This window comes from Onychostoma macrolepis, chromosome 18 (assembly GCF_012432095.1).
Source record: "Onychostoma macrolepis isolate SWU-2019 chromosome 18, ASM1243209v1, whole genome shotgun sequence".
Taxonomy (NCBI): domain Eukaryota; kingdom Metazoa; phylum Chordata; class Actinopteri; order Cypriniformes; family Cyprinidae; genus Onychostoma; species Onychostoma macrolepis.
The window spans coordinates 32,759,183-32,771,809 of record NC_081172.1 but is presented as its reverse complement, the minus strand read 5'-3'; positions in this window follow the sequence as shown (position 1 = coordinate 32,771,809).

The following is a 12,627-nucleotide window of genomic DNA, read 5'->3' as shown; positions in this document are numbered from 1 at the left end:
AATATTTCACAATTTTACAGTTTTTACTGTATTTTGAACAAATAAATGCAGCCTTGGGGAGCACAAGATACTTCTTTCCAAATAAATAAATAAATAATAAAATAAAATGAATTGAATGGTTCACATAATACAAAAATATGCTTTGCATTTAATTCATCACTCAAAAACTAAAATCTCCATGAAAAATGACTTTCTTAGAAATCACTTTTATTCTCTCATGGCTGGAGTAATCTGAGCTACAAATACTGTTTGGAGCAAAACAGATGCAAGACGGCCTGAGTCATAAATTCATGCATTTGATGTAATAGTAGTGTTAGTAAGTGACTCCAGCCTCAAGCTGTGCCTAATGGTGGGTTTCTCCGAGAGAAATCCTGCAGAAACGCGTGATGCGATTTCAGCTGTAGCCGCGACTCGGCTGACCGTGTGTCATTTTTTAGGCATTCAGCTCTCCCCGCTTCAGAACCTGCTCACAGCATTCACATGATACGCTCCAGGATTTATAGTATTTAGAGTAGATATTTATATTCATAGTATATTACAGCAGGACAACACCAAACATTATGTATGACATAATCATAAAAATGAAAAATAAGTCCCTTTCCTCTGAAACACCTGAAAATGTGGCAAGCCTTTTGAGACATTAGCTCATAAAATATGACTGACGTGTCAGCACAATGTTTTAATTAACAAACTTACTCATTTGCCTAAACTAAAAGTGACACACTGGTCCTAATTTCACACGTTAAATTGTCAAACTCTCCTCCACAGCACAACTGTCACTAATGAACCTCTGCTTTATTTTTGGCATGGAGGCGACATGGAGACTTGATGGCTTTCAGAAGCGTTTCCACACGTTAAAATTATACATACTATTGCAAAACCAATCAAGCTGCTTGGAATTAGTCCTGGTAACTACATAAATTAGACACTAATTGGAATACTTGCCCTCAAGATGTTGCATAAATTAAAACGAGCTTCAGTTTTCAAGTCAATCTTGTTTAAAGTGAGTTATTTTCGTTGTGTCTCCATCATAGCCTGCCTTCAGAAGATTTAAAGTGAGGAGAGAGGGTTCATTCCTCACTGTGTAAATGCAATGCAAATGTATTCATACATCTCATAATAGAACAATAGCACTAAATAATAAAACTAAAAAATGTAATCTCAAACATCAGAAGGATCCTTGTTGAGTTGAATGATTTTAAGATGATTATTCTAAAAAAAAAAAAAAGCTATAATAATAATAATAATAATAAATGGATGTATTCATTTATTTAGATTTTGACACATACACACACTCACACACATGCTAATATGATGAATGTAAAAGCCGTGTTATTTATACGCAGATTGATGAGAACGGGTTGGACCCACATCATTTGACATTGAAACTCCTGGTTTAAAACATAATTGGTCTTATACAGTGAGTTTATACAGCATCAAGTACTTTATCCAGTGTAATTACAGCATGAAGTGTTTTCTCAGTCATTGAAGGGTCTCCATTGAGAGAAACACAGAAGAATATAAAGAGTAAAAGAAATCTATGTCTTTGTTAGGGATGAAAGAGCTGCATTTACTCCTAACATGATTACCTTGATAGCAGAACTAATGTAAGATCAAAGCATGTCTGTGGTTCGACTGAAGGGTCTGAACCTTCATCTGCATTAGAGCACACTGTTGTTTAACGTCTTGACTGCTGTTGCTGGTAAATGTTTGGAGAACACATTTGTCACACAAGAATGACACAACCATCAATATCCTATAGCTTTATTTAAAAGACAAGCTGAATAGAAGATTATAAATCAAGCATACTGCATCAAGTCTATTAGTGGTGCTCGCAACCACCTGGCAACCCACAGTGACAATCTGTTAAAAAAGAGTAAGAAAATAAAGCGATGACGCAAGAATGAACTCTGAATTCATAATATTATGACTCTGTAATTTTAGCCTGTTGTTTCCGCTGCAGCTGAACTCCTAATGGCAGTTTAAATTAGTCTAGATTGTCATGTTGAATCAGCCAATTACGGTATATGCACTGTAAGGCCAATCAGCACCAGTTACAATTCAGAAATTAATGACAGATTTGTTTGGATGGCAGTTAATAGACGTGTTTAATGAAAGCGTTGGCCATGTGAGCATAAACACACGGCCTCTGAATGAGTGTGATGATCGCACATGAACACTTTCCCACACAATCTCATCTTTTGCCCTCAGTCCTCCAATGACAACATTTGCGTTCAGTGCAACAGGTACTGTGCTGCAATATTTTGACAGAAAATGTAATGCAATTAATAATATCGCCAGTGCGGGTTTATGTAACGTTGACGTTGTTGCAGGATTACTCATATGAATGGCATTAAATAAATGTGAAGGTTGTCAAGTTCAATGACAAACTCCGAGCCACTTCAGCTCATTATTTCTGCTCCAGATTGGTTGCATATACTACTATGTTTGTTTTAATCATATTTAAATTGTGTTGATTAATAATTTGACAGGTTTTCTATGTAAATGTTATTGGAAGTGCAGAGCAAACAGAACCATAATTAAAAATGTCATTTATCTCTAGCGAAGTATAATAAAATTAGGATTTCACTATATTGTAGGGGGAAAGTGAAGTGGGATTTTGAGACCTACGGAAACCTCAGAGTAAAAAAATATATAAATAAATAAATAAATAGAAGTTAAATGCAACTTTCTTGCACTGTTAATGTATATCTCACAATGTGTTATATATTATATCTCACATTTGCAACTTTATTTTATTTAAAAGTAACTGAGAGCTATAAAGTTAAACTAATATATATATATATATATATATATATATATATATATATATATATATATATATATTCCTTAATATTATATTTAAAAATATATATTTTCTTTACTTTTTATATTTTATTTTATTTTATTATGTAGCCTATTTTATGTTGATTAATTAACAGTTTTGAAATAATGCAAAAATCATTCAAATATGCTAGTTTGTTTTTTTTAATTTATTATTTATTATTATTATTATTATTGCTTGAAAGTGAGAGTAAACATTTATAATGTAAAAAAAAAAAAAAAAAATCAAACTGGATGAGTAAAGTTCACAAACAAACTTTGAAGTTGGCTTGAAAAAGCCTTGTCTGAAACTTAGAAGTTGTAAGTTTAGATGTTGATAATATTGCTAGCATGGTTTAACATGTTGTTAGCATGTTTCTAGCATGATTAGCATGTTGTGAGCACATTTTTAACATAATTAGCATGTTGTTAGTGTGTTGCTAGCATGTTGCCAGCATGTGTCTAACATGATTAGCATGTTGCTAACATGTTTTAGCATTATTAGCATTTCAACATGTTGTTAACATGCTTCTAGCGTGTTGTTAACATGTTTTGACATTATGCTACCATGATTAGCATGTTGTTAGTATTTTTCTTTTAATTATTACCATGTTTGTTAACATGTTTTTAGCATATTGCTAAGCATCATGTCTGACATGATTAGCATGTTGCTAGTATGTTTCTAGCATGATTAGCATGTTGCTAGCATGTTTTTAGCATGCTGTTACCAGCTTTATAAATGCTGTTCTTTTGAACTTTCTATTCATCTGTGAATCCTGAAATAAAATGGATAATGTTTTCCACAAAAATATTGTGCAGCACAACTGTTTTCAACATTGATAATAATCAGAAATGTTTCTTGAGCAGCAAATCAACATATTATGATGATCTCTGAAGGATCATGTGACACTGATATTCACATAGATTTACATGATATGCACAAAGATATTCACATAGAAATTAGTTATTTTAAATTGCAATAATATTTAACAATTTGTCACTGTATTTTTGATGAAATAATTAGAGCCTTGCTGAGCAGAAGATGCTTATTTCATAAACATAAAAACAAACAAACAAACACATAATCATTCCAAACTCTTGCCCACCAGTCTGTATATAATACAATTAAGAAAAGTCTTTTGGACCCAACACTATATTTGCTAGATTAGCCAGTGTATATTCAGTACATCACCAGTATGGTTCGGCCCTCATGCTGTGAACTCACATTTATGAAGCCTTTGGGGATTTTTATGGAGCAAATACTGGGCCGAGTATTGACTATCACACTGTATATTCGTTCCTCAGTTTAGCTTATGAAAAAGAACAAAACAACAAATGGGGGCAAAAAGACAAGCAAATATGAGAGAGAGAGAAAGAGAGCGACGGAGCGAGACACAGAGGTCAAATACACTTTTAATGAGTCCACAAGGCTTTCTCACCGCACGGGGAAAATGCTGAGGACAGAGGAGAGAAGAAAAAACAATCAAAATGAAGAAGAAAGCTGAGGCCTGCGGTCTCAGCAGGGAGACGGCCAGTGCCAAAACCACACTGGAATCACCATTAGACATCATTAAGGAGAAGGAAGACTCAGAAACTGGGGCGATTTGTCTAGACTGTAGAGACTGTTTTCAAGACTCAGTACTCTCTTCGGTTGATGGCATTTCAACAACTATTTGCTGACCTGTTGCTCTCTCACCACTGAAAAAAAACAACAACAAAACACAACCTCACTTTTGATCAGAACTTTCTGTCTGACAAACTAACAAAGTGTTTCTTTAAAGGGGTCACAAACTGCCTCTGTATTTCTTTTTTTCTTTTGTACTGTCCTCTGAGGTCCATTTATAATATTATCAAGATTCATACATCAAAAAACTAAACAGGCGAAACAGACAGCGATGTAGAATTGGTGGGTGGGCGGAGCTAAACAGGCAGTGCTGTAGAATCGTTGGGTGTGGCTAAACAGGCAGTGCTGTAAAATCGATGGGCGGGGCTAAACAGGCAGTGATGTACAATTGGTGGGTGTGGCTAAACAGGCAGTGCTGAATAATCGGTGGGTGTGGCTGAACAAGCAGTGCTGTAAAATCGATGGGCGGGGCTAAACAGACAATGATGTAGAATTGATGGTGGGGCAAAACAGGCAGTGCTGTAGAATTGGTGGGTGGGGCTAAAAAGGCAGTGATGTCGATCTTCTTCTGCGGACGCGGTGCTTAACCACACAATTTCATCATATAGTAGAACATTCCACAAGCTGTTGTTTTGGCAGACTGCCTTCAATATAAGCTGTTTGTAGACTAACGACAAAGTTTTGAGTCCTGAAACTTACAGGATGTTTTTATAGTACAATGACTTCTCACATGTCAAAAGATCAAGGGAATTTTGGTTTCTCAGTTCATGACCCCTTTAAAAAACACTTTATGTTTTGGTCTGATACACAGACCTCTGACTGTTCAAACCAGCCAAACGTCGCAATAACCTCTCTGTTTCATGAACTGACCTCTGTTCTGTGTTTCTCCAGGACTTTAAAGCTGGGAAACATTTGCTCAGCCCTTCTCTGTAAACTGCAGCACTGCCTGATTAAGTCAAAATGATGCATATAGCAATAAGTTTGCATAAGGCCCTTTTATCTCGCAGGACTGGAGGTGTGGAGGGATTCTGATACTCGTGTCTAATTTATAATGCTCCGGTTAACATATCTGACAAGTGTGTGATTATTACACCGTCACTGTTTGCCAATTACAGCTCATCACATCAGGAAGATTTGAGGGCTGCTGTCTGGCATACATCCCTAAAATGAGAAATGCACTAAATGTAATTGAAATTTTGATGGAGACGAGCTGTTTAAATACGGTGAATGTAACTTTCCCCTTTTTACCTGTTAAGACGCATCTTCAAACAGCTCACAGCTGAAATTAAAAACATGAAGTGATGGAAGCACCGATCAAGAATGCATTATCCATTTTCATAGTTTTTTTATTAACTGTAGAAATGAATTATGAATGATCCTGTATTACATTACCCTCTGGAATATTTGATCAGTCAATTGTACACACTAAACAGTTTGGTTTATATTGGAAGATTTAAAAAAATATATTGTGACTCACAGAGGAAAAGCCAAAAGTAACCTGGGTTGCAGATTAATTGTAATTTTTCATTATTTCATGTGCTGTAATGCACTGTTTATATATATATACCAATTTTGTGTTTTGTAATGTATTCTCTCTCCCACTGTTTTCTGTGTTATAATGTACAATTTTCTCTATTGTAATGAACTTTTTTTGGTTCCACTGTTTTCTGTGTTGGACTATGTTTTTTATTATTATCATGGACTATTTTTCCACTATTTTGTATTGCAATAATCTATCTAATACTGTCTTGTATTTTTCCCTTTTTTCCCTCACTATTTATTTATTTATTTATTTATTTTTTTTTTTTTCAGTGTTTCGGTAATACACTATATTGTTTACTATTTTCTGTGTTGCAGTGGACTATTTTTAAATATCATATGTGTTGCAAAGCCAATACTTCATATGAACCTATTAAGAAAGGGAGAAAAAAAAAATCATAATTTAAATTCAATCAATATTTCATGTCCATATATTTTATTTGGTAAGCATTCGTGCAAAAGCGGGATAAAGTACAGTCAGCCGTTCATTATAAAGCCCTTCAGGGTGACTCCAGACCCCTGTGTTTGGGGTCAGGCTCCTGTTCATTATTTTGACATAATGACCAGCTGACTGTACATTATTAGTGCTCTTCCTATATGCCTTTGGGGGCAAAAGTGCTGTGGAGAGGTTTCTGCCCCTCTGATGAGGCTCTTTTGGTTTTGTCTTTCTAAAACTTGTTTTTAGCATTCTTGTTTTCTCGTTGCCAATGATACACTGACCCGCAGTCTAATCACGGCGCCAAAGCCAATATTGTTCCAAATTTGCTAAAGAACTCTTGCCAACACAATGCCTGATCTTGTTTATGTCTACTCATGTCCCGTTCCTTTAATAAAAATAAATCAACATTGATTTTCAGACTGATTCTAATCTAACAGCTTTTAGAAATAGCAGTTTGATTGAATATATATTAAGCTGTTGCATTATGCATGCAGGCCGCTGAATGAATAATGTGGACTGCTTTGCACTCGGTGTGTTTTTTGATCTGGGCCAGTGCTAATAGAAAGCTTTCCATCAAAGAGAGAGAAGAAATACAAATCACTGTCCTCTGCCCATCAGATCTCGCAGGCCGGGATCTTAAAACGAGCCGTCCTCTCATCAGACAGATAACGCAGCGCAGACTGATTCTGAGCGACGTGCTTCTGTCGTTCCCCATCTTTAGTTTCTAGAGAGTATTTAGCTTGACGTTAAAGGGAATTCTTTGGACGCAGGGATGAACGGGCCGATGCTCTGCACCGTGAGAGACTGTATATTCAGGGTACGGCGAGGTGAAACTGGAAATCAGGTCACAGATTGGTGTTACTACGCTTTCTCATAACTCGGTCTCAGATGCAGCTTAATTGAGCTTCTTGAGATATGAATATTTTCTAGGCCATCTGTAGGAGAGGAATGGAGTTGGGCTTCTAAGAAAAATAAGACTGCATTTTGTATTAGTGATGTCAGGATTCAGGATGGCTGGAAAGCGATTTGAATCTAGCTCCAGAAATCACATAGAAGAGAATGAAGCAAATTGGCAAAAACACTTTTGTTTTCATGCATTGGTCAGTTTGAGATTTCGGGCTATTTGGCTTATGATAACATGTTGTTTCAGACTAGTGGAAAGAAAACATCCAACATGCACTTTTATGCATTTATTTAATTGCACTTTGTCATATTTACATCTGTAGATTTGGGTAAAACTTTATAATAAGTATAGAGTAATAAAGTACTTTTTATTCATTTGCAAACTATTAGTTTGTGGTTAATTCATAGTGTATAAACTACAGTTGCTATAATAGGCCATGTAAAAATAGTGCGTTCTTCATTGGTCGTCAATGTAATTTACAAATGATTATTGTTTAATTAGCTTATATGTAAAGATTTAGATGATGTGTTTAAACAACGTGATTTCCTATTTGTTTGTATTTTACATAATGTGCATTTACTTACATTTTGTATGCAAAAACATACACCATTTATGTATTTATACAATTATTGTCACTGTTGATTTTTTTCTTTTTATTCGATTTTTGGTGATGTGAAGTGGTTATATTTAGGATTGGGCGTAGGGGTAAAAGTGTATGTATATATACTAATCAAAAATTAGAACTATTTACTTCTAATAAACCATTAACAACTCCTTTACTGCTGGTTTAATTACTGTACATGAGTTAGGTTAACAAGTTGTTAACAATGTAGAGACTACAGTTTCTAAACTATAAATGAACTATAAACTAATAGTTTGAAAATGATTTATAAGTGCTTTATTACTGTACTTGTTGTTACCAAACACTCTTTGTTTTCTGAAAGTGAGTTTTGGAAATATTTATTCTTATTTATATATTGCGAAGATTTTTACAGAAGGGTTTGCTCATATATTATTCATCGGTTTTCATTTTTTTCGTTCTTATTTTGTTCCTAAAAACATGGTTGAAATGTTTTTTGTTTTTTTCTGTCTACTGACAGTATTTTTTTATTTATGGAGTGATAAAAAAGAGAAATCCAAAATCCCTTCTGGAAAAAAACTTTATGTCAACAAAATTTATGTCAAAAACTTCCCTTTATCCAATATTCAGATCTATGTTCCGGAAATGTATGCAAATTAGTGCATATTTAATCATTTTCATATTAAACAGAACATTTCAGAAAGCTTATAATATGAAAAATGTTTGCAATTCTTAATGTAATCAGTCAACTGGTGAAGTATGATGATATCAATTAGTTGAATGTGTTACCCTGTTCATCTGTGATGTCTTGTCTTAAATAAATCTCGCTGAACACATTTTCATGAATTTAGTGTTCTATAAACCTAAAAGCATTCGGAAACAATTTGAGGTGTCATGTAAAATGCATAACTTTTAGATGCTGCAATGTGTTAATGTACATAAAGCGTACTGTATGCATGCTAGAACCACACTTTATGTACAAAATAGCTGCCGTTGTGGTTCATTCACACATGTGGTCAAGTGCCATTGGGATCCGGTCACTGTAAATGCATGCTAATGTGTAAAGCCGGACATCTTGTCCACACAATCCATATCTTTTTTCAGGTTTACCGCGTTTGGAAGCAGGCCGTGAATGTGTCACGCAGACTTTGAGTGCGTCCCGTGAGTGTTCGGTGTGTTAGTACAGTTAGCCTGCAATTTAGAGACACTCAGTTTAGACGGGTCTCGCCACCATTCTGACAATCCAGTTAAGAAAACACAGCACACTGTGTGGCGTAAATTGGCTGAAAATGTGCTGGCGGCGTTCCAGCCACGGCCCAAGGTGAGACGCAAACACACAGCTTTCAGCGGACGATCAATACTGACATGCATGCAGGAGAAAGAGAGCTGATACTGGATACGAGTGAACACTTGGTCAGTTCGGCCTTGAAGACTTTTTATTATTTACTTTGTTTTAGTTGCATTTTTTTTTATTGCACACAGTAAAGACTTTGGGACTCATGCTCTTTGCGAGACAAGATTTTCTCTCATTAGAACCTGTTATCTTTGAGTACCTTCACTGAATGAAATCTAGCAAGATTATTATTAGCAGAATAACATAACAAAGCATCCCATTTTGTGTTTCAGAGAGTTAATCACCCTGAAATCCACATGTAGGCTATTATGTATAAGATTACACATGCACACAGAAAGTATGTAATTCAAAATATTTGAAATCTAAAAAATAATAATAATAATAATAATAATTAAGAAATATATTTAATATATATATTAAATATTTTAATATATATATATATATATATATATATATATATATATATATAAATACAAAAGTTTAAATATGTTCCTCGTAATCATCTTTCAGTACAAGTCAGCACTGTTAGATACAAAATGGTCAAATATTTATTATAAATATTGACAATTCTAGCATTCAGCTGAATGCATCAAAACTACAAGGTGGTTTTATACAGATTTTCAGATCCATCTATTGAAAAGTCACCGAAGTAAGTAAAATCTTGACAGTTTATGGGGTTGACAAAAATCATATTTTGTATATCAGTGAATATTATGTATTTTAAAGCTGTAAACAATTTGTTTATCTTGTGTAATACTATTATAAAATGAGGGAAATTATCTAACCCCCAAAAAAATGTGTGTATATATATATATATATATATATATATATATATATATATATATATAAAATCTTACTTAAACTTATCTATACAGACTAATAAACTAAATAAAAATAAAATAAGATGTAAAATAAATAATAAATATTATGTTTTTAAGATTATACTTCTAGGTTAGTGATCACATAAACAAATTTTTCACATCGCATGCTGTCATTAAAGCAGAAGTAGGACACACAAAATACTAAGAGAAATTATTTTTTCAATGCAAATTGAATTATGAAAACAAATGCAAACCAGATGCATATGCTCCTGAAGACTGCATGTATTTGATCAAATATACAGTAAAAATACAGTTATTTATAGCAATTTCAAATCGCTGGTTTCTACTGTACAGTATGTGAATATCTGTTAAAGTATAATTTATTTCTGTGATAAAAGCTGTATTTTCAGCATCATTACTGCAGTCTTCAGTGTCACATGATCTTCAGAAATCATTCTAATATGCTGATTTGCTGCTCGAGAAACATTTCTGATTATTATCAATGTTGAAAACTGTTTTTTTTTGTGGAATCCGTGATACATTTTATTTTTCAGGATTCACAGAAGAATAGAAAGTCCAAAAGAACAGCGTTTATATGAAATATAAATCTTTAAATGTCTTTACTGTCACTTTTGATCAATTTAATGCATCAGTGCTGAATAAAAGTATTAATTTCTTTAAAAAAAAAATAATAATAACAAAATCTTACTGACTCCAAACTTTCTGAACGGTAGTGTAAAATAAGCATATGTGTAATTAATGTTAATGTATATGCATGATTGAAATCAGCTGTATATAGACTAATTTTAATTATGCAGCCCGTGATTATGTGAGGCTGGTCAAAGTCATGTTATCTGAGGTCAGTGTTTACAACGTATGGAAATCAGGAGAATATTAGCAAGTAAACATCACAGATCCTAATTACCGTTATTCACCTCGATCGGCGCGGTCTCAATGCACACGTCGTTTACTGAGACTGATTTTCATGTTTTGCTCACTAACCAGAAACCATGTTCTTTAGGCTAAACTAGATTAGAAACATTTATGATGCAGAATAAGTCCAGCTCTGTCCATCCCTCCGCTGTGAAAAAAAAAAAAAAGTTAATTGTGTTAGTTTAAATTGGAACAAAGTATCACTGCAAACCGTCTGGTGATCTATTAGACAGTCATTAGTTTGCTGTAGGACCTCATGGTTTAAGGTGGAGGTGGTTTTGCTCCACCAGCAGACCTCGAGTCAAACACACTTGCCCATGTGTTAAATTAGATTAGGCACAAGTGCCACTGTTCATTTATCTCTGATTGCTATGTATATAATCTATAAATTAGGCAGCTTTTTAATTTAATTTTATATTATTTTATGATTAATTTTTATCAGGCTTTAGATTAACAGTGAGCCTTCAAGCAGAAATCTTGAGTCCTCAGCACTTTAGGTGACTTTTTTTCATGCAGTGCGTGGCACAGAAAGCAAATGTGAGCGAACTCACATCAAGCTCTAATTCTTATCGGTTTCGCCTCGCTGACTTTATCAAATTCATATTTACCTATGTCTTTGATCACATTCTCTGTGTACACTATCAAATTTATCTTGATTTTAGCTTTGCAGTTTGAGATTAAAGAACTAATTCCCTGATTCCTGAAAATAGGATGCAGACGAGAACAAATTAAAGCTTATGTACCGAGCAATTGTTATGGATAAAAATTTTAAATATGTTCCTCGTAATCATCTTTCAGTACGAGTCAACACTGTTAGATACAAAAATCATCAAATATTTATTATAAATATTGACAATCTAGCATTCAGCTGAATGCATCAAAACTACAAGGTGGTTTTATACAGATTTTCAGATCCATCTATTGAAAAGTCACTGAAGTAAGAAAAATCTTGACTGCTTATGGGCTTGACAAAAATAATATTTTGCATATCAGTGAATATTATGTATTTTAAAGCTGTAAACAATTTGTTTATCTTGTGTAATACTATTATAAAATGAGGGAAATTATCTAAAAGTCCCCCACAAAACAATGTATGGAATCAATCATGGAAACTTGTTTCTGCCACAGAATGGATAGATACGATGGATAGATAGATAAAAGATTTTTAAGAACTTTTTATCTCACAATTAAGATTTTTTTTCTTGCAATTCTGAGATTTTTCTCAAAATCTTTCAATTTACTGTATGTCACATTTTAATTTTTTTTTTTTTTTAATTAATTTTTTTTTTTCCAGAAATTGTGCAATTTTTCAAGCAGCTTTGTATCTCACAATTAAGACTTTCTTTTTTGAAATTGAGAGTTTATATGTCACTTTTTTCCCCTCAGAACTGCAAGAAAAAAAGTCTGAATTGTGAGATAAAAAGTAGAAAATAAACAGTAAAATCAGGACTTCAGGCTGATTTTGCCTTGTTTAAAAATGTTTTCATAAATATCTAATAATGTCGAGGAAAAAACAAAAGTACCTCATTAAAAAATGTATAACATTATGTCAAAAAAGAAAATGAATTGCATAGTAAAATGCATAGTACTTTTAACAACATTGACCATCT